Source organism: Puntigrus tetrazona, chromosome 17 (genome assembly GCF_018831695.1).
Source record: "Puntigrus tetrazona isolate hp1 chromosome 17, ASM1883169v1, whole genome shotgun sequence".
NCBI lineage: Eukaryota > Metazoa > Chordata > Actinopteri > Cypriniformes > Cyprinidae > Puntigrus > Puntigrus tetrazona.
The window spans coordinates 6,564,175-6,587,275 of NC_056715.1; the positions used below are offsets into that span (position 1 = coordinate 6,564,175).

Genomic DNA, 23,101 nt, shown 5'->3' on the forward strand with positions numbered 1-23,101 from the left:
CTCAAGACATTTGATTTTTTGTTTCGAGACGTTAAGTAGCATTTAGTTGAATTCAGCTGAATTTAGTTTTTTGTTAAAACAATGCAGACAGCATGTGCAATAAAATAAACCAAAAACACTTTTATTTTACAAATATGCATTTAATGAATGAAAAATGACAAAAAACGTTTACAATATTACAAAAAGAAAGATCGATTTCATATAAATGCTGTGCTTTTAAACTTTCTGTTCAAAAGAAATAATAACTAGTACTGTTTTAAACAATAGTAATAATGAGAAATGTTTCTCGGAAGCTTAAAATTCAACTTTGATTTCACTGTAGTAAATTACATTTTAAATTCTAGTGACATTAAACAATGTTACTGTTTGCTGCATTTTTGATCTAATGAAAGCAGGTTTGTGAGCATAAAAGACTTCTTACCGACCCCAAACCTTTGAACGGTAGTTAAAATAAGACCAGCCTCAGTGTACAGAGGTTTTCAGATATTGTGCCTGTTTATTTTTATACCGGGACTAGCAAACAACTTGAAATGTATGTCAAAAGCCTTTAAAGACTTTTAGTGAAAGCAAGATTAAAGCTTATCTGGCATCCTTTCAGGCCTCCAGTCAACACATTCTACACCACATTGGACATAGTACGGTTTTCAGGGACGCAATCTTCAGCTCCGTTGGAGATGTTTCTCTCCGCTCTCAGAGCGCTGTACAATATGCTCTGTTTCAGATGCTGTCTGGTAGGGTGCCAGAGATGAAACGCTCACAAGCCATCAGTATAAATGACACCGGGACCCAATAGAAGCAAACACACATCTACTTCAGCCAGGCAGGCACATGCATCAAGATGGGTGATCTGTCAATAGCCAGAGCCACAGTTTAGACACGAGCATCTGATTTATTAATATGAGCCTGAGCTAAACAGTGGGGTCATAGAAATGGCTCATAGTTTTGAGATTAATAACTTGAAAGGCTGTCGAGGAAATGTAAATTACAACATGATATAGATGTGTCACTGAGCAAATGAACTGTTATAAATCAGTTTTTGTCAGAAATTATCAATATTCAATGAATACTGAGGACAGAACTGAATATGGCGATACCGAAGGATTTTAAACTAGTTCAGACTAGCTGGGCCCTCACACACTGGACTATTTTGAGAAGTCTGAAATAACAGTTGAAGTGTGAAATCGGACACAAAAAAGAGAAAGGAAAAGCTTCATTCAGATCAGAGCTGCAGTATTACCTAGTTCAAAGCTACTAAAAGTGGTACGACGGTATGAATGTGCAGGAAGATTTCTCTAACACACTGTCAGACTGCTGTAATCTGTGTAAAGGAGAAACGGCTCTGAAAAGACTTTTAAGAGACTGTTAAATTACCGGGCATGATTGATTGCCAGTGCTGACTTTAGCCATTCCTACTAAATGGGAAAGATTTAAACAACAAACAGGGTTACTAAGCAGCAATGCTGTGTGTCTCTACACTCGTAAGTGTTTTATAACCATCCTCTTTACCCGCTGACATATGACCATGCTCGACATTTACTGCCAGGGACTCTAAATTACCCACAATGCTTTTCTATAGGACAGGCACCTGACCTACGGGTGACAGAAGAGGACACTTTTCATGGTTAGTAGATTATGGAGGATGAATTCAATGAGGTGCAAACAGAATCAGCACACTTGGTCTTGTACGTTCTGTCAGGCACACAACAAATCACATCTGCCCTTAAAAATAAACACATAAGGTCAGAGACATTGCTAAATCCTGTTTAGTGATGCCAGCAACCTTATCTTACATTGCAGTACCCGAAATTGTATTTATTTATTTATTTTTTTCTGTTCTATTCTTGCATTTGTCAAAACCTGTGGCTGCCATTCGGCAATGCTAAGATCTGGCAGAAATATGATTGGCTGGCTTCTTTTCAAAACAAAATGACTGCAAACCAACTTGTTATTTTTGGAAAGAAATCCCAATTAGGAATTGTTAATTGTATACACATCTTTTCGCATTTGGATGCGCTACTTTGTTGTACGCTGATCTAGTATTTCAGCAACAGCTATTTAAGATTTTGATCACAAAAAATAATAATTAATTATAATAATAATCATTTAATAAAATTGTATTATAGTTTATCTGTAAAGTATATATATATATATGGAATAAATAATATTAATAACAATAATATCTTTTATTTTTAGATTACAATATGCAGCTAAATTAAAGGAGGAATAATAATAATAATAATAATAATAATAATAATAATAATAATAATAATAATAATAATAATAATACCATTAAATCATTGCTACTATTATTACTTCTACCAGAATTATTAGTATTAGAAAATTCAAACATATGCACATATAAAAATAATTTTACCTGCTTTAAAAAATGTACATGCTTCATTTCACTAGTTCCAGATTTTTTTTTGTAAAATTCAGTATTATTGTTGTTGTTGTAAAATTCGAGAAACTTAAAAAAATATACAACAACAAAAAAACTTGACTCTTAATTTGACCTAATTTCAATAGGTTCCAGATGTCTGGGACGTAATTGACTGATATCATATTTTACATTATGTCAAAACAAAAATACTAGAGGACCTTAAACTACCAGTTGGATCATGTCAGTAAGAAGCCCTCTTCCTCTCTCAGCGGGTGGCTGTACAACGTGTTCCAGATTTTATTGCTATAGTCACAATTTACTACATAAAGGTTAATAAAACTAAATGAAACAAACAAAATAGTCTGATATGACAGATCTGCTTTTAAGTGGTCACAAATGCTTGGTCTATGATTTGATCTTGGTTCTGGCAAAGAACAAGAATGTCTGGAATTGCTCTGTTACTCAGGCACGGATGTCTCCTCAAAGTATTTGTCAGGTGTTTGGCCAGTTCTTGACGGTCAGTTTCACATTTCCTGTTTCAGATCTCCACACTTGATTCCTTGCCTTATAATGCTATATGCCTCTAGAATGTTCTTTAATGCTTTTCTTCACGTTCTATTTACACTTCACACTCTCTCTGACTTATGAAAGGGATCTGATTCCCTTTCAAATAAACGCATGCAGCGGCTGCAGAAGAAACTTTCTGTTTTGTTCCTTCTCAAAAGACTGATGATTGATTCTGTGCAGTATTCACTGCAGGTGTGAAGTATTTATCAGGCTGCATGATGATGGAAAGCCAACGAATCTGGCAAACACAGAACCTCTGTGGTCCATAACAGACGATCACTCACTCTCTCACTCCTCCTCTTCTCCTTCTTGACATTACCCAGCTGTATTTTTCTTCTCCTTATTTGGCTCTTAATTGAGAGAAAAACACATACTGTATGATTAACTCTCCAGTTTGAAGTTAGTTAGAAAAAGAAACTCTTGTATGGTCAATTAGAAACCCAAACAGTGTAGAACACTTTGTAGGATGAAACAGACTTGCCAAAGTTTGCCATCATGTTTGAAAGTTGCTCATTAGTAGGATTAACAGGAATATTCCTGTTTCTTTCCATTTACTTCATATGTAAAGTAAGTAAGATGCATTTTGTTTATGCAGCAGATAATCAACCATTTATGAAGAATTATGGTTTACCATAATTTGAATAAAATGTATTTAAGTTGACCAGTGGCGGCATTTCACAAAACCACAGGGTATAAACATTTTTTTTAAATAATTAAACACTGCGTCATCAGCTCGTATTATAACGTTATTAAATAATAATACTGATGGTGCTTATTTTTTTGTTTGAATGACACTGTGCACCTTCTATATATGTTACTGTTTAAAAGTTGCTTTGGGTCATCATGTGATTTTATCATCACCACCTGCCTTTGGTGGTTATCAGTGTATTTTCAAAAGTGCAAAACATTACTATTTCAGTACTCTAATACGTTGTTTTAGTAGCATTATATCAGTTAATGAAATTACGGTATTTAACTGTAAATTTAAGGTAAAAATCGTACCATATCTGTTACCGTATTTTTTACGGTAGAATTCCAGCAACCACAGCTGCCAGTTTTCACCATAAATTTTACAGGATTTCTTTTGCAGCGTAGCTTCAGATCTTTATTTAATCATTTTTTTGTTATTTGTTGTCACATCCTTTCCGGTTTCTTTCACCTGTGAAATTTTACAGAGCAACAGTAAATAACCACATCTTAGTTGACTGCAAGTTTACAGAAATAGAGAACATTTCAAAATTATCTGTTTGCACGTCCTAAAATAAGTCCACTGGCATAGACCTCTACAACCAAACAAACAAATGGTTAGCTGTGGGATTTGGGCAGCTATGTTCTCACACACACACACACACACTTCCTGAAGACATTGGATCTCTGACCACACAAATGCTGACTATCACAACACAGAGCTTTTGCTGATGGGAGACTTCCTCCACCATGTGTGGGGCTATTCCTGGGTCTATAAAACCCAGACAACCAGGACTACTGTAATGACTCTGCCCTTAGGAAATTACAAGCCATTCCTCAAAGTGCTGAAGGATGCACTCAGAGCTAGAACGCTCTTTTCTTTCATTCACTTTCTCTGATGATCGACTCTAGAGTCTGTCAACACCGCACAGGTTAGCAAAGTTCACAGTCAGAGCTGAACAGGCAACCTTATTAAGCTAAGATAAGCTAAGTGCTGAGAATGTTTTTTAAGAGAAATTATGAGCTATGTTTGTAAAAAAAAAAAAAAAAAAAGCTACAATATAGGAGAAGACTCAGAAGAAATGACTTGTGTATGGTGACAGAAATCTAGCAATATATCACAGTCGTACAAACCATCTTTATTGCACTTCTCTATCCTTTTTTCAACTTAACTCTTGACACTGAGACAAATTATGACAGAAATTTCATTTTTAAGTGAACTACTGTACAATATCACAAACATTTCAGTTGGCAGTCATGAGCTCTAGCAGCTACTCTGCTGTGTGCTTTAAACTTCATTATAACGAGATCAAGAAGCGAGAAAAAGTACAGTAAATACAGCTCAGTGTTTCCCAGACATTAAAAGAGCAAGAAATGAATAACATTACCTCAGCATAGAAAACTTGCCAATCATTTATGTAATACGCTCTGTGTCAAGAGCTTTGGGTTTCTCGAGGAAAATAAATGAAATGAAACTTTTAAAACAAAGAGTGATAGGAACTCTTGCTGAACAAATTTTATCCGTTGACCAAGACCAATGACACCAATAAAAACAAAGGCAGCCTTTAATCAGGTCAAAGTGAAAGCATTTGTCATCGTAGAAAGGAGAAGGTCAATAAATGAGTTCTTCTCAAAGGTTCTTATTACAACGTTTTTCAGAGTTTATCTGGCAGATTATACATAAAGCGGAGCTTATCTGTGAAAAAGGGACAACAAAACAAGGCAGGATTATTATTAAATCCATATAGTTCTCCCAAAAAATTGTTCTGTTATCATTTACTCAGCCTCAAGTCATTGAAAAACAATATGACTTTCTTTCACAGAAAACAAAAGAGACACTCTAAGAATATTTTGCTAGTTCTAATATAGTCCTAAAACAATAAAAGTAAATGAGGATGAGGGCTAAAAAAAAAAAAAAAAAAAAAAAACATTTTATTGGAGTTATGTTTGAGGTTATCTGAAACCATTGATAGCTTTGTGTGAAAAACAGATCAAGTTAATAAAAAACTTAATAAAATATGTTGATGAATCGGACAGATTCAGTTCTCAGTTCATTTACACAATGATCTGGACGCTAACAGCTCAAAGAAAGAACAGTGAATAATGACCTAAATTTCATATGTTTTCAGAAGACTTGGAATGTAGTGCAAAAGCGTTACGGCCCACATTTATGACAGATTTATGATGCTTCTGCATTCTTTCTGTAGCTCCTAATTTATTACAACTGCATGTAAAAATGTTTTTGTAATTATTTATTTCAAATTTATAATGAATCCAAAATCAAACTAAGGTAATGAGGTATAAATTCCAAATACACACTAATCCCTTTTTTTCTTATTATTTGCTTTGTCCTGTCCATTAAATTTTGGCAACCTAGAGTGTACTTGACAGTTCACACTGATAGCTTATCTCGACTTGAATCAGGCACACACAGAGAGCCATAAGGCTAACCTGCTCCAACGCCTCAAATCTCATCTGCTCATAATATAAAAAAAAAAGAAAAAACTTTTGAAAAAAAAGTTTAGCAATCAAGACACCAGAACATCCACTAACAGCCTGCCAGGAATAAAAATTAGCACATGCACATTTTGAAGGAGTTGAGAAGGAAAAGAAATAAATTTATATTGCAAATAAATGGGTCCCTGTATGAAACTCTTAATTAGTTTTGAATTCATAAACAGTTCCAGCAAACTGATTTAGACTGCTGAGAGACCTGGCTGCTTAGAGAGTAAAAATTGCCACGTTTTTACTCAAACACTAACAACTTAATAAGTGACTAAAAGAAATTTGGGGAATTATTTTACAAACTAGGAGAACTGATATGAGTTAATTATCCCAATATGAAGTACATACTAAGAGAAAAAGATGTTGAAAGGTTTTTGAACCTGATAAGCCAGTCAAAGCGTGCAGGACATGTGATAAAACATAGATAATGAGGACTTAATTTAAATTCCTTAAGGAATCTAATCGAAGTTCTCCTCCGTGGTTTGCATATAATGTTTCCAGTCTCGTTGACCCTTGTAATTAGAAATAAATCACTGAAAAATTAGCCAATCTCTCAATGTTTGGTTCATTTAAATGGACACGGAGAGTGGATAAGAAGTCAGGAAATCATTTCTATTACATTTTCAGTATTAGCTGAAATGTTTTCAGGTTTCTGACTTTATGAAATCCTAGGACTTTGGAGTGCAACTCTGTTTCAAAATATGGACCTGTTGGACTGGGAAAGAAGTTTTAAGCTCTGAAAGTAACAGTGTGTTTTCACAGTAAATGAACTCTTTTATCTCAAAAGATCAAGGAATTTCAGTTTCTCATGATATTACTCCCCTTTAACGACATAAGCCCTGCAGCAAAATGCAAATTCGCTTTATAAAATCCAGGTAAATACAAGAGTTATTCCTCTTTTCTGCAGCCCACGCCAGCTTAAGTCTCTATCCCTTTAAGTAGGCAATATTATGACTGACGGAGTATGCAAATTTGGGTGATCCCACTGTGGTGAGATCTGGTACCCGTGGGCTTTACAGCACCACATTAACATTCATGGACCTGGATGCCAGGGGTGTGTTCCAGCTGCCTACAGTCGCTCACGGCCTTTTGCTCTGCCACTCAAATGCCAATCTGTTACCGGGCAGAGGTGGACACTTCTGGCTGATCTGAGATCAGCAGCCCTGTCTAGATCAGATATGTGATGAGGCCGTAAGGCCGATCTGGGTTCAGGCACACAAGGGAACGTCTTCTAATATCACCTGTCAATAGTGCAAAAGGACAAAACATGGGTAAGTAATTAGGACTATGGCTCCTTTCCCAAGACGATTTCTCCTGAGTACTGAAGGGAATGTTAATGCAAAAACAAAACAAAAAAAAAGTCTGGCCAAGAGAGATTACAGAGGGCAAATAAAAATGTAGAATGCACAAATAAACATTTAGGGTACAAAAAATGTATTTTGCCGTTAAGCATATTTGAGACTTGGCACATTCCCCTTTTGATTATGACAAATTCAACTGGACTAAAGCTTTTTTGGAACGTGAAGCCAGTCCACACACATGTTGGGAACATGTCCAAGTGCACCGGAGCGTGACATGAGTTTGGAGGGATTCCACAGAGCTATCGACCCACTATACGCAGAAATCATTCAAACAACTGATAATGACTTCTCCAAAGGCGCGGTGTTGTGTTAAATTACTTTCCAAGGGCCATTCACTGAACTGACGACCTTTAACCTCCTGGGTTAACGAAAAATGCTTCTAGATCAGGACTGAAGCCTGACCTAATTTTTTTTTTTTACGTTTATTGCCGCCCTATAACATTGAGTCAGGACTGCATAGAGATTACCATCTGACAGGTGATGACACACAGCTCTTGTCTGTATGAGGTCTTCTTTGTGTCATGTTTCTGGTCAGTGGACAAAACCATCTAATCTCAGGCCACTGATAAGGTGACGAGTAGAATGGATTGGACATCTTGCTAAGAAAAATGGCTTTATATTTTGGCTTTGTTCTTTTTATTGGTGGTATCGTACAATTTCGGTCTGGCAATCAGACAAATACCTACACTGAATGAGATCAAGATCCTCAGAGCATATGGAATATAGTTGCTCTGTAACTGAGGTGTAAATGCTTACTTTTAATATCTTGGGGTGTAAAAAGTGCAGTGAGCAATAGAGGGCTAGTTCACCCAAAAATGACTATTCTGTCGTAATTTACTTATACTTAATGTTGTTCCGAACCCATACAACTTTCTTTCTTTTGAAAAAGAAGACGTTTAGCAAAAGGACTGAGCTGTTCCTTTCCTTACAATGCAAGTGGATGGGGACCAAAAAAAGCACAAAAAACTTAATTAATGTGATCCAAATCATTAATGAACTATTTTCCTGATCCTCTGAAACCATACAATTGCTTCATTGTTTGAGACATTCTTAATTAAAGAAAACCTTGCTGTTTTTACTATTCACTATCACTGTATGGAAAAGAACAGCTTGGAGGGTTTGGGGTGAACTGTTCCATTAAGAGATAACTTCATACAGTGATGACATAATAAAGAAAGGATAATAAGGAAATGACAATGGAAAAACATTTTGCTTGGACAAACTTGTCCTCACCATTTCATAAAACTGTATTTCTAATATAATATAATTATTGCTGTCAAATGATTAATCGCATCCAAAATAAATTACACAATAAATTAATACATACTCTATATATTTATTACGTACATATAAATACAAACACATGCATGTATATATTTAGGAGATTTATATATGGAGATAATATATATATTTCAAGATATATACTTTGCCTGTGTGTGCATTTATATATACATAATAAATATACACAGTACACACAAATATATCATATAAAAAATAATAATAATTTTGGATGAGATTAATCACGATTAAATGTTTGATTTAAAAAGATACAGTAAAACACTAAAATATTGAATTTTATTATTCAATATTTGAGGTTAACCTAATTAATATTCTGCATTAAGTGATGCCATAACCAGACCGTCAAGTAGCACACACACTTCAAAACTTGTTCTGGTTTCACTGTCCTCACCACTTAACACAAAGTGACGCCCATAAGCGAAGAGTAAGTCCGTCCCACAAGCATTGCTAATTCTGGCATAGATTAGCATAGCCTGTAAAGAATTGATGTGATCACTAAAACAGGCTATACTAATTAAAGCCAGAATCATCAATTCAGATCTTCAGGATTTTTAAAGGTTTCCCTCCAAAAGGCAGCACTGTAAATAAAAAGCATTAGTTTTCATCAGAAAGCTTTTGAACAAAAGTTGAGAAAATAAAGATACTGCATAACGGCGCGCTTGAACTGAACCCTTTGGGGGGCTGCTATTTACATCATATGACTTGCGGTGCAATAATACGCCTTTTCAGATTGCAGATCCACAATTCATCCCTGTTCCACAATTGCCATGTTTTCCCAGGCGACTGTTCTCAAAAAACAACTGTTTTTCAAAAGTCGTAGCTCTCACAAAGATGAATGTCTGACTAACCTGTAATAAACATCTGTAAGTCACAGGGCAAGTGATTATGGCAATAACTAACCCTTTCAGAGCAAAGTCATGATGAGTAATAAAAGCGTAAATATGCAGGGTTCTTGGAAATCTAAGATGAATGTGAAATGAGGGGTCCCCTGAAGAGGGTCTTTTCATCACACTAAACATCTTCTCAGTGAATTATCCTCTTCACAATATGCAACCTCCGTCTCCTGCATCCATTATTTATGCTTGAATGATGCATGACTCTGAATAAACAGATAAGCTAACTGTCACGTATACAAATGTTCAGAAAATTAACAATTAATCACAGATGTTTATTTGCACACACTGGATGCATAGTTTTCGTTGCCCCATTTTATCAAAAGAAGCATGCAAATCAGTGTAATAGCATAAATGCAAATACAAATTCTGCTCGACACAATTTGCATGGTGCAATTTCTGACTTTGCTGGCCATTATTGTATTGTCAGATTGATAAAAACGCAGCAGACTACCAAGATATGGCATACTTTACTGGGACTGTAAGAAACACACCAGAAAACATCCACACTTCTGGACTTATGCCTGCTTATAATGCTTTTCCACATTAACTGATCATCATTTGATAAATCACTGCATCCATTAACTGGAAATGTACACAAACACCTCTTTTAAATGAAACGGCGTGAGTTTTGCAAATAACGTTTAATCTATAATGACTATATTTCATTTGCATATAAAAGAGGTGTGTTTGCACTGAATAATAATGAATTACAACGATAAATGTAGTGGTCTTGTTCTATCAGTGCATTCACACCTTGTTAAATTGGACTAAAAGTTTTTGGCTTCGCATCATGTCTCCAAGATTACTTGAACCTTAAAAAGGCCTTGATTAAGCAGGGAAAGTTAATGTTGTTGTGGTCAGGATTAATGAACTGAAGAGCAGTCATTACGGCTTGGAGACATTTAATGTCGGTCAGAGGTATTTAGAAGGAAACAATGATATTTCTACTCCATGCTAGTTGCCATTATGGGCTTAGTTCACATTAGCATAATGCGATAATTGTCTGGCTTTCACTGTGGTCTCTTCCTTTCTGTCATTAGGCTAATTACAACTAGCCCGTCTCTCCATGACAACAAGTTGATTCGGACAGCTTATGGCATTTTATGATAGATTTAACGATAATAATGTTCAGCCGAAGTTGTTACCTTGGAAAGTGTTGTAACAGCGCTGCATCGCTGTCAAAGCATATTCAGCAAGTCTCGATCGATTTGTATAAAATTACCCTGAAATTAAGACAAATCGCTTACAGTCAATCAGTTTGAGATAAACTGTCATAACACATCATGAGAAGAATACAATGAAATATAAAATGCTCATTACAGGCATGAGTTGCACTCAAGCCAAACCCAGGTTGAAAAATAAATGAAAGCGTTTTATAATGAGATTGAATTGCAGCGAGGGTGAAGCATCTGTTCACGAGTGGCTGAGGTGGGGACGACCATTTAGGAACTAATTTCACATAAAACCGAAATGAGAGAATGAGTCATTTGGTACTGAATTATTGATGAAAATGGCAAAATCAGCTGCCTCCCGGGGTAAGTTTAACTCGCATTTATTCAAATTACTACTTCTGGATAAAAAATGAGTGATTGTGTAACATAGGTGCCAAAAAGTATTAACTTTACAAGCTCACTGCATCACTTTATCAAAAAAAACCAAAAACAAAACAAAACAAAGAAGTGAATCAAAGTTTTTCAATTCGGTGTCGGATTCTGTCTGCCATCCTCTCTGTCCTTCTGTCCTCTTATACGTTAAGAGAAATAACAGAAACTCCATCTTTCACTGAACCGCTGCAGGACGTGGATTGAGTGTTTTTTTTCAACCTCAGTGATATTTACACAGAGTAAAGGCATTTCATTCACAAGCAGTGACCTGAAACGGTCTCTTTCAGCAGTTGTAGCTTTCAGTTGTCAAGAATATGGTAGTTTTTGTTATTAATATTATATTACAAGGACAGGGATCCTCCGTCTGTCAGGGATTGCACTATAAGAAGTGAAGGCAGTCAAAAAAAAGTTTGGGGTCAGTAAAAAAAAATCATTAATACTGTTATTCAGCAAGGACACGTATAAAACACACTGCTCCATGCTTGTCAATTCTCCTGCATCAGCTCAACTGACCTGTTCATTTACCCTAAGAATGAAATAAACCAAGTGACCGCGGATGAACCGTTTGATCCATTTCGACTAACTCAAACCGCAGCGTTTGCTCAAAATTTGACACGTAAATCACAGTTGCCTGCGCTCTGTGAAATCCCGCTATCTCACATCTCAGACGATCAAAAGGGAAAGCATCTAGAGGGAGATTCGGTCTGTCAAATTGTGCTCTGCCATCTCTGACAAAGTGTTTCAACTTAATTACCAAATACCGCAGCTGTTTGACAAAACACAGAAAGATAAAAACTCCAGTGAAGGGAGAAGGAAGGAGTGACGTCAAACAAAAGGTTGAATAAAAACGGTTTAGACTTCAGCTGAGTGAAAAAGAGCAGCATGGAACTGATGTGGTTTGAGTGATGGATTAATTGAACACACTTGAAAAACATCAAACAACAACGGTCTTCTTTTAAAGATTTTATGACACACACACACACACACACTTTTTTCACCTGCACCATAACACCTGCACAATGCCAGTCCAGACGAACTGAGTGTGTGAATCGAGAACAGAGGATATGAGGAGAGAGAGAGACATGTGGACATTGAAATCCATCCAAGTGGATGAAAAGATAACAGGTGCAGGTGAAAGCACCTGTGAAGATGAGGAATTTACCTCTGGAGGCAAAACATGAGCTTATTCAGAGCTGATCCTATTCTGTGCCTCAAGAAACTTCAATTATGACACACACACACATGCACGTACCATTATCTGTCTGTCTGTCTCTCTTTTCAAACGGATAATCTAACTTCGCCTCCCACCATCTGTTCGGCGAGTAGTCCGCGGATATGTAGAATATTCAAATGAGCTTTTCAAACTTTGCTGGAAGACTCGGGTGCTGCACAACTGTGATGTGTGACCTTTCTTTTATGTTAACGATTTCACTGCGATAGGTTATTAGTCTATAGGTAACCCTAATTAAACAGGCATTTAAAGGCACTTATCCCCACAGTTCATGAGTTAAGATTTTACCTGTATTTAACGCCGTCTCCTATAATGCAAGCTATTTACTATTAATGACACTTTTCATTACTACAGTTCAAAATAGTGTCTTAGTTTTATATTCTAGTAACATTTAAACTAGATATTAAGCTGTTCACAAAAAAGTAAATAAATACAAAATAAATATACAATAATAATACAGTTGGCAAACAGGTAAAATGTAACTGTAATAAAAATGTATGATTTTTTTTTTTAATTTTATAAACAAACTAAACAATACAACAAAAAAACACTGAACTGGATATACACAATGTAAAATAAAATTATTTGAGCAAATATCGGCTTGTAGTTATTGCTAAACTGAAATACTTAATGCTTAAATAAAGAAAATGTATTGATTTAGTCAAAACTATATGGTGAAAAATAACTAGTAACAGGGATACGGGAGAAAGCTCAATATTTCTATTTAAAATAATATGCGGTATATAAGGAATTATATTTTTGGTGAAATAGATGGGTCATATCTGAAACTAGAAAAATAACTTTTGGCTTATCCTAGTAAACACCCACCTAAAACAATCATAAAATAAAACTAAAACTGCATCAGTGGCAACAATAAACACCACAGCACTGTGATGATGAACGCCGCTGACTCATTTTCTCCCCAAAATGTAAAAATCTGGTCTACCATGATATAAAGTACAGCACCATTAAACACTGATAAATGAGACTTGATCTTTGCGAGAGGCAGAATTACCGTTGGATAATCCAAGCGTTTGGAGGCATTTAGCGGCGTCAAGTAAACACAATTTTTCAGCACACTGTTCAATGCTATTTACTCATGCAGGCCGGCAGTTCAATGTGATTATTCCCGCTCTGTTAGAAACGCATTCCTGGCATACGCTCTGCGCTGCGGTTCCTGTCAAAGCCAAAAGACAGAGTGTAGCATGCGTGACTGACATAGATAAACCAAAATTATTCCCCTCTTTCCATAATTACCAATTTCGACAGTGGTGATCATTTTTTTCAGTCGTGGTAGTGGTGGCAGTGTGCATGTGTGTTTGTGTAACATAATGTCTTTGGGGATAAACTCTCTCCCTGTCGTGCTTAGGAGGATGCTGTGATGTGATTGGCTAAGAATCATGAGGTTCAATAGTGAACGTGGCCTTGGGCCAGTGGGGCAAAACTATGGCATTATGCATGCTTTTCTGTGATAAAGTTGCTTATGACTGAACCCAATCAACCAGAGAGAGTCAAATGGGTTTACAGCTTCTCAGAAAAATTGGAATTCAGATGGCAGCTGTTTAACACGATCAGTCAGGGGAACAATGTAACACAGAGAATGACAATGAATAATACACCATACACAGAGTATGATTAGCTACTAAAACATGCATGTTTTTAAATTACAATTATCAACTATTATAAATTATGAAAGCACCAAATAATTCATGAAGGGATTTTTATTTTTTCCTAAATATCTTCCTTTGCGCTGTTTTGTTGCTGTCATCAGTACCTATTAAAATTAGTTTTGTTAATTAAAACAAAGCTGAAATAAAATATAAATACTGAATGAAAACTGGCAAATCATTAACGCTGAAATACCAAATGACTTACAAAAATGACTCCCCTCTTTCTAAAATTTCTAAATAAAAATACAGACTAAAAATATAAATTTAAGCTAAATTAAAATTAAAACAATAAAATGAGAAAAGCATTTCAGTAAAAAATAAAATAATGAACTAAAAATAAACACAAATTCAAATATCATTATAATACATACAAATATTAAAATAACACTGTTTACATGCAGAAAAAACAAAATAAGGTGAATTTTATTTTTCAATGAACTATTGCTTCAGGTTTAGTTCCATATGTCATGTTTGCCCATAACATGTTCAAACTCACATATATGCAGCCTCACACACTTAAACTTTACTCTATGGTGAGTGTGTTAGTGTGACAGGCAGGTACAATACCCTGCAGCCTGTACAAGCAGCCAATTAAATCCCATTGCAGACTCGTTCTCCCATCAACGGCTCACCGCCCTCTTTCTTTTTTGCTCTATTGCACTTCTCCCCTCGTCGCAATCCATCTTTTCCTCTCAGCACTGGACACTCTCTACCTCCCTCCAGTCTTCCCCTTTCAGAGTGTTAATTAATCCCTGATAGTGGATGAACCAACACACACACACACACACACACACCTGGAGAATCCAGACAGATGCGGGGGAGGGCTGTGTATATCAAATGAGAACGTGCTCAAATGGCCGAGCTTCATTTCAGATATGGGAAGCAATGCTGGGGGTTTTTCGCTCCCTGCTGTCAGTAACCGGAGGCAAAAGAGGCCCAACTTACATCAGCCTCAGTGCCGAAGCCTTACATGTCAGTCTTATCTGTTTGAAACACGGGGCAACTTTGCAGAAAGTTCAGGCTGTATCTCATCGTTGACAATGTACACGATAAGACAAAGATGAAAAGACACACTCAAAGAGAGGGTGAAACAACAAATAGTATAAATCAGTGCTGAGTGAAGGTGCAGGATGATACAGATACAAAAAAAAAAAACTGAAATTAAAAATAAATAAAGAAATAAGTGTTAGTGTGTAGTATGTATATTTAGACTGTCGTTTTCGAAAGAAGTCTCTTATGCTCACCAAAGCTGTATTTAGTTGATCAAAAACACAGTAATACTCACAATACTGTGAAGCATTATTACAATTTAAAATATATGTATTTCAATGTATTTTTAAAATTGATATATTCCTGTGGTGGCAAACACGGCCATTCTAATTTATTCACTGTCGTTATTAAAGCTGAAAGTTGAAAATAATTGCCTTTTTGAACAGTATAGTCTTTTTATAGTTTTTATAGTTATAGTACAACAGTCTGACTATTTTCTACAGAACCGGCCTGACCTCACTGCTTATAAATAAATGCATTCATATTTTGCATTACTTTATGTCATTTCTGTTTGAGTGGCACTATGCTGAATGCATTTTGACAGACTTCTGATTCGTCTGTGAATACACAGACCGCACTGGTCATTTAAATCCATAAATAAGCAATTCATCCAAATCAAATGTGTACATAACACAGTCTCTCTAAAACTGATTTGGATCTAATCGAGACGAGCAAAATAATCTGCCTGAATCTTTCAGCGGGTCACCAGAAGAGGATTAGAGATGTTGAGAAAGTGTCCCCTGTTATTTTATACTCTAATCATGCTATCTAAAAGCTGATCGGGGGGAAAAAACAGGAAACTGCTTACAAAGTCAAAGGGTTTCCTTTTATCCTGACTAACCAACCACATAATCAACAAAATTTCAGTCCAATACTGTCTAATTCTCCACATTCAGGACGACACAAAGCTGAAAATATGCAGGACGTGACACCGTTTTGCTCTCAGTTACTGTTTAAAACAAACCCTGATTTAGTGATTCAGCGTATCAAGTAAATACCACTTATTGATTGCGACAAAGACATATTGGCACTGATAAAAGACCAAGAAGCACACTTTAAATATCAGACTGCAATATTCTGACAAACTAAAACTAAACTTCAGTAGCTTAGCTATAAGTATTATGAGCATGAACTGCTGTAATATTTATTGAAGTGCTTTCGAGTAGTAAATACCACGGTACATGAACAGAGCAATTTTGTAATGCGACGATACTTACCAAAGTATGATCTGTAATTTTTTAGGTAGCAAAATGCCATTTTCATCATGAGAAACCCAAACATCTATCATAAATCTCATCCATCATTGTCATTCAGCACACAAACACACACATATGTCGCTCTATGTAAAGTCATGCACCTCGGATGGTGTTAATGATGGGTCGATTTTGATGTTCATGTTCAATGATTACGGCGAGAGATCGAAACGTTTCATTCTCCCGACGTGACAGGACCATAATTAAGCTCCGAAGATTTCAGTGTCAAGCTGCTAACCGACACACCCACGCAGAGAGACAGAGACCTTTCTGACAGGGAGAGCAATCGCTGCTTTGGATTTGAACACAAAACACATTAAAGTTACCATATGCTTTTCCTGAGCACCTCAGAACAAGGTATGGATCAAAGAGATTGCAGAGAGGAGCAAAAAGGTATTTATACACTTTAGCTATTTTGACACATGCACGCTAGTGTTCAAAAGTCTGGGGTTAGTATGATTTTTTTTATTCATTCACTCATTTTTTTGTTGAAAGAAATTAATGCTTTTATTCACCAAGGATTCATTAAACTGATTAAAAGTCACAGGAACGACATTTATAATGTCTCAGAAGATTTCTGCTTTAAATAAATGCTGTTCTGTTTAACTTTGTATTTATCAAGTCTTCAGAATATATCACAATTTTGACAAAGATAATAAGCAGCACAACACTGATAGTATGAAAAAATGTTTCTAAAACACCAAATCAAAATATTAGAATTACTAAATTGTATTTATTTTTTTAATAATAATAATTATGTGTCATTTTTGTTTTTAGTTTTGTTGGATTAATAGTTTTTATCTTTAAAATAAATTCCCATTTTGTAGTCAAAATACGTTATGTTCACTTTATGACAAGAAGATGTAGCATGAGAGAATATGACAAAACTGTTCCTTTCTCTCCATAAAAATAGACTGAAGAGACACTGAGGGAATCAAAGTGAGATTTAAGAACATGAAGATTAAATTATTCTACAAAAAGTCTCCCTTACTGACATTTCCTTCAATCGAACGTATATGACCTTTAATGGCCTTTCAGTAATAATCAGCACGAAGTGAGTTGTCTGAATTCAGAATGAATTATTTTCATAATCATTACTTCCTATCAAATTAATTCCGTTATTTTCAAAGGCTCACCTAAGCTGCAATTTCACGACAGAAGAGTAAACTACAGCAAGAAAAACTGAGCTTAAAACTAAATCTCTCTTTCAACAACAGTGCTGCGTACGGTTATTAATTCTGGTCACTCACCCTGTAGAGTTTGGATTGGGGCAGAGAGGTCACCTTCTGACAGGAGGGTTTAGGTTTACCTCGACCTGAGACTTCGGTTGGCATGGAGACAGGACATCAGTCAGGTTCATACTGCCCCAGACCTGCGGACACACAAACAAATATACAGTCAGATCTGTTTGATCCCAAAAAGAATCAGTCTGAAGCAGCACTCTCCTATCATTATTCAGACATCAACAAATGAATAATTCAACTTTGATCTGTAAAAAACATGTAATTTTAGCTGCCACTGGCTGAACACTCGACAAGAATTTAAACTTCTACACAACGGAAATAACTTGCCCTATCCAAAGCTCATAAACAAGTATGTCATGGGCTGCTGTTAGATTTAATCCTCGAACCGCTGAAGCTACAGAACGAGTCGAGGGATACAGTCAGCGTCTCAAAGCATCTTGAAAGACTTCCAAACTGTCTGCTTTCATGTGACAGTGTCCTGAATAGACATAAACCATGCTTGTTGTTTTAATAGGCTAACAAGAGCAGTGATGTTAGTCTTGAAGTCACTCTAGCTGCAGTCATTAGGTGACGTTCATTCATTAAATGTCTGATGCATTTGCAAAAACAACATTATCTGATTAAAATCACCCGCTTCAATCTGATAGGCTGGCTTCTGCACTTTTTTTAACAGAGGGTATTGCTCAATATGATTTTACAAAGAATTTCTATATTGCAGCTTTTGACCTTGCATTAAAAATTGTAAAATATGCTGAAAACTTCTAAGCGTCAAACGCTATAATGTGTAATGTTAATATGTGGGCAGATTATGTAGTAATGTAGATGGTTAAATCATCATTCAGGGCAATTGGTGAAAGCAGCTCGTAGCAGAAAATCAAGCAAGATTTTAGTAAAAAAAAAGGAACGTACATACATTGGATTTCCATTAGATCTTACTGCAAGATGTGATGAAGGGAATTTACTATGCACTGCAATATCAGACAAATATTGCTCATCTTTAGGTGGCATTAGCATAATTTGCTATTCAGTATGATCAAAAATAAAGGGATGGCAGGTAGGAGTTTTTATTACACTTCATTCACACTTATCTAATCAGCTCATAGACACAAGCAACATTGAAAAACACAACTTTATATGAATGCCTGCAGTGTGATAACAGTACAGCTATATTAGATATGAATAGATAGATAGATAGATAGATAGATAGATAGATAGATAGATAGATAGATAGATAGCGAGAGAGAGAGAGAGAGAGAGAGAGAGAGAGAGAGAGAGAGAGAGAGAGAGAGAGAAAAAGAGAATTACAATTTTCCTAGGCCATTCTTTCACAACACAATTCATTCTTTCTCTACGTGAATGTTATGTGGGGTCTAAAATCAACAAAGCACAATGGCCCCAAAGAAAGGATAATAGAGGTATTAATGAGAATTCATTAACAATGAAATGGTTACAAATAGTAAAGATTGAGAATAAGGGAAAACTGAACGAGGCAGAGAAAGAATATATCAGCTATCAAGTCTCTTAGCATGCAAAATATATGAGTATCCCCCCTTGTTTAAGACCCTGTCTGAGGCAAACAATAGACCACCACAGCGCTGAAAAAGAACTGCTGGAAATAATTTATACAACCTAACAAAGACAGTTCCTCCACAATGACAGAAGCATCCACTGTGGTAAAATGTGCGCAGTATGGGCTTATCACATGTAGTCACATTCATATAGCTTCCTTAATCATGCCGGCAAATTGAACTAATTATGATGTGACAGAAATAATGAATTGCTATCCTCTTTCTGTTTTGTACCAGCATACGAAACATTGTAAAAATGACTTTTTTGTCTTGTTAACTTTTTTTTATGTTCAACATGACCTACACAAGCTGTCAGTCATGCATTATTTAAACTTTCAGAGGACCATGACAGGGCTGTTCTTGTGTTTAGCTCGAGACGTAGCGCCTGGGAATTGAATGAAATTATTACGGCCCAATGTTTTGAAACTGACACTTTTCGATAGGGCCTATTAAAAATGCTTATGCGCAACACACTAAATAGGAACATTAGAAAGATGCGACGCAATGTTTAAAGATGCCCGTCCACCACATTTAAAAGCAGCAGAGCGGAATAATATGGAAACATCCTATCATTAAATATCACTTTAATGTTTTATTGAAAATACACAGTCAGCTGACAAGAAACGCAGTAATAAATGTAGTGCTGAAAAAACTATGCTTTTGGGAAGTATCCTAAATTGCACCGCTTTTTTAATATAGGGAATAATAACACATTTCATCCTCTCTGCTTCTATTATTTTGTTGTTGTTTTATTTGGTTCATTCTGAACGGTTCTTACTAAAAAATAGACTACTGTACATTGGAAAGCGCATTGAATTCTAGTCAATCGGTTCATCCTAATGTTCTCAATATGAATATTCATTCTAGTGAATCAGTTGATTCTAAATGGTTCTCTTTCCAACACGCCATTTGAAGTTTCACACTTCTGAATCTTTCGGCCTACAGTATGAGACTGTCGTGTGATTTGTGTAAATAAGAATTAGTCACCAAATCTGTGAACTATGTTTTCGACTTGGTTACGTAAATTGAGTTGATTACGTTTGTCACTACACCAATGCCATTTTCATCACACTGCGGGCCGCTATTGTTTCTTGAAAGGACTTTAGTTTTCAGGTTGCCTACATCTTGTTCATTACATTATTGTACATTATTGGATTTCTTTTCTTAGCTGAACAACAGATAAGTTACAAATCTAAAAGAAAGGCCACTTAAATAAGTATTTTATGTAGCTATTTATTTGTTCAGCAGCGTGTGGGGGTTTATTTTGCGACGACAACGGCTGACTGCTCATGAGTTAATCTGCATATAATGTGATTAATTCATTTAAAACTTTAAATAGACTGACATAATTGTAAGTCCAAAAATATTACACACTATTTCTGCCGTGCGTAAAATCTTCAGCATCTGAGGCAGAACATAGAGCATTTTAGTGAATAATGAGCAAGAAGATACAAACGAGTAGATCAAGGCAAGACGGAATTAATTTCTTCCTTTCATCTGGACACAGATTATACTCCCGTTTTTTTCATGAGACGAACCTGGGATGCAACAGGGTGTCTGACAAATTACTTGGGACACACAATTTCTGCTCATGTCAGATATGACCAAAAATCTGCTACAACATGAAACCCAACAAACTGAGCATGACACCATAAACTGAGCCAGCGAAGGAACGAAGCGAAGCGAGAATGTGTGTCACTCGTAGAAAAGCAGATTGATCTGGAATCCACCTCATTATTTAGAGTGTCCTGTGTGTCCTTGTTATTTGCACTACAAGACACAGCGTCAATTTTAATGGTCTAATGTCAAGTGAGAGTTGAGGTGGTATGTTTTGTATTGCGGGCTTCTGAGGTAAGAAGCATCTGTTTGAAGTGTAAATGCACACTGGCCTACCTAAAATGTATAAATGTCACTGCATTAGATGACATTTGTGGAAATCATTTTACAGAAATCTGTGGAATTAATTTTACAGAAATAAATGTTTGAAGTGAAATTCGTGTTTAAGGTAAAAGGTCGTTGACAGAGTTCAAACATACCCCCATAAAGCCTTATATGAGACAAACCCAACCTGTTCTCATACCATTCAAATGAAACAAAGCGCACGTAGCCCACGCTCTAAATTTTCAGAAAGACTTGGTATGCTCTATCAAAACACATTTCCAAATCTTGTCAGAGCTTGGCAAATATCCTATCATAACCACTTTAATGAGTACAAGGTTTTGTCTGAAACATCCATTCATCTTTAATCTAAAGCAGATGTTATTTCTGGCCATTTCTAGATTTAAAATGGCTGATGCAGGTTATCACTTAAACCTGTTAAGTTTGACTGTACCTTTCCCATGAGACTGCTATTTGTTTGAATTCAACGAACAAAAGGTCACAAATGTAATGCATTTAACAATGCGTTCACTGACTACTGCTGTGGTCAACTCTTATAAGGGTTAATATAGATCAATTTAGAAGAAACATCGTTAAAAAAATATATATATATATTTTTTAATTAATGAATAAAGAACCATGAAGAACCTTAAACATCTATGGAATGTTCTGAGTGCAATGCTCTTTAAAAACATGACTTTTTAAGAACTCCAATTGATTCTTCTATGGCATCAAAAAAAAGTATAGTACATTCTGATCCTGAAAGGTCCCTGTTTCAGGATGTTCTAAACAGGTGCAATGCAACAAAAATACTAAATGCTTTACTTTACTTTACTACCTACACCACGAGTGAGTGGAATAAAATCCCACGCCAGATTTATATCGAACATAAAACTGGGCAAGGTGAATTTTGCTGTGAAAACATTGGATATTGTGTGACAAATGCCTCAAGTTTCACAGGGAAAACCATAAAAGGACTTGTCCGCATGCTGTTCTGATTGGTTATTACTTTGCTGCACCCCACAGTGTTTTCGTCTTATCATGGCTGGTTAGGACACTGTGAAACTGCTGAGATCTCAGGAATATTGCAGCAACCTGGAAATCACAATCAGTTAATTCATCTGAAGAACATAACTCGCTGACTACAAAGAACACATACAAATTGCGAACTGTTATCCGACCCTACAAGTCTGCTCTGCTAATTCAACTGGTTTAACACCAAAAATACATAATGAAAATGTCCTAAGACTGTACGTGCCAGATTTTTATTACTTGTTTATTACTGTTTTTTATTACTTGTTGATTTATTACTTGGGCAGTTTTAGTTTAATGCGAACAGGTCTCTGGCCTTTTTTGGTTGTCAAAGCTCATTCAACTGACCCTTTCACAACCCAGAGTCTGTGCCAAACGAAACATGGCTCCCATCATGGGTGAAGTCGTGTGTTCCTCGCATGATTTTGTTCAAAGTGCCATTCATGACTAATTGACACAACAATAACGGTGGAATCTGAGTAATGCTTTATCATAACAAACACAGAGCAGTTCTGGTCTATAAAACCATGACACTTCTTTATACAAGTACTATAGTAGCCTATATATTGAAATTATATCAGCATCATCTTTAAAGCATCACGGAGGACAGAAAATGCATAAGAACAGGTTTATTACATGTAGCTCATATATGATTTAGTAGTATATGCATTAAGTGGGCTCTGGCATGCACTTGCGTTAAAAAACAGCTATTGTTTATGTGCATGTTCCAGTGATGGACGAGAAAAGGGTGCAGGAGTCTTCCTTGTTTGGTCAACTGGCATAAGCGCAGCACATGTTAGGCTGGGGAAAGCTTAGCCTTCTTCTGGCAGGCATGATCTGTGTATATATGAATATAGAAGCTGATTGGGAATTCTG

The 23,101-nt window shown here is 36.0% G+C and overlaps 1 long non-coding RNA gene across 1 annotated transcript in view; it reads right to left on the reverse strand.

Moving 5' to 3' along the window:
- Positions 1-214: 214 nt before the first annotated feature.
- The window catches only part of LOC122361482, a 42,240-nt gene continuing 19,353 nt past the window's right edge, over positions 215-23,101 (reverse strand). The window contains exons 3-4 of the long non-coding RNA XR_006252965.1: positions 17,754-17,875; positions 215-847 (exon numbers count right to left, since the gene is read on the reverse strand). This is a non-coding gene — a long non-coding RNA (uncharacterized LOC122361482). The remainder of the gene's footprint in view (positions 848-17,753; positions 17,876-23,101) is intronic.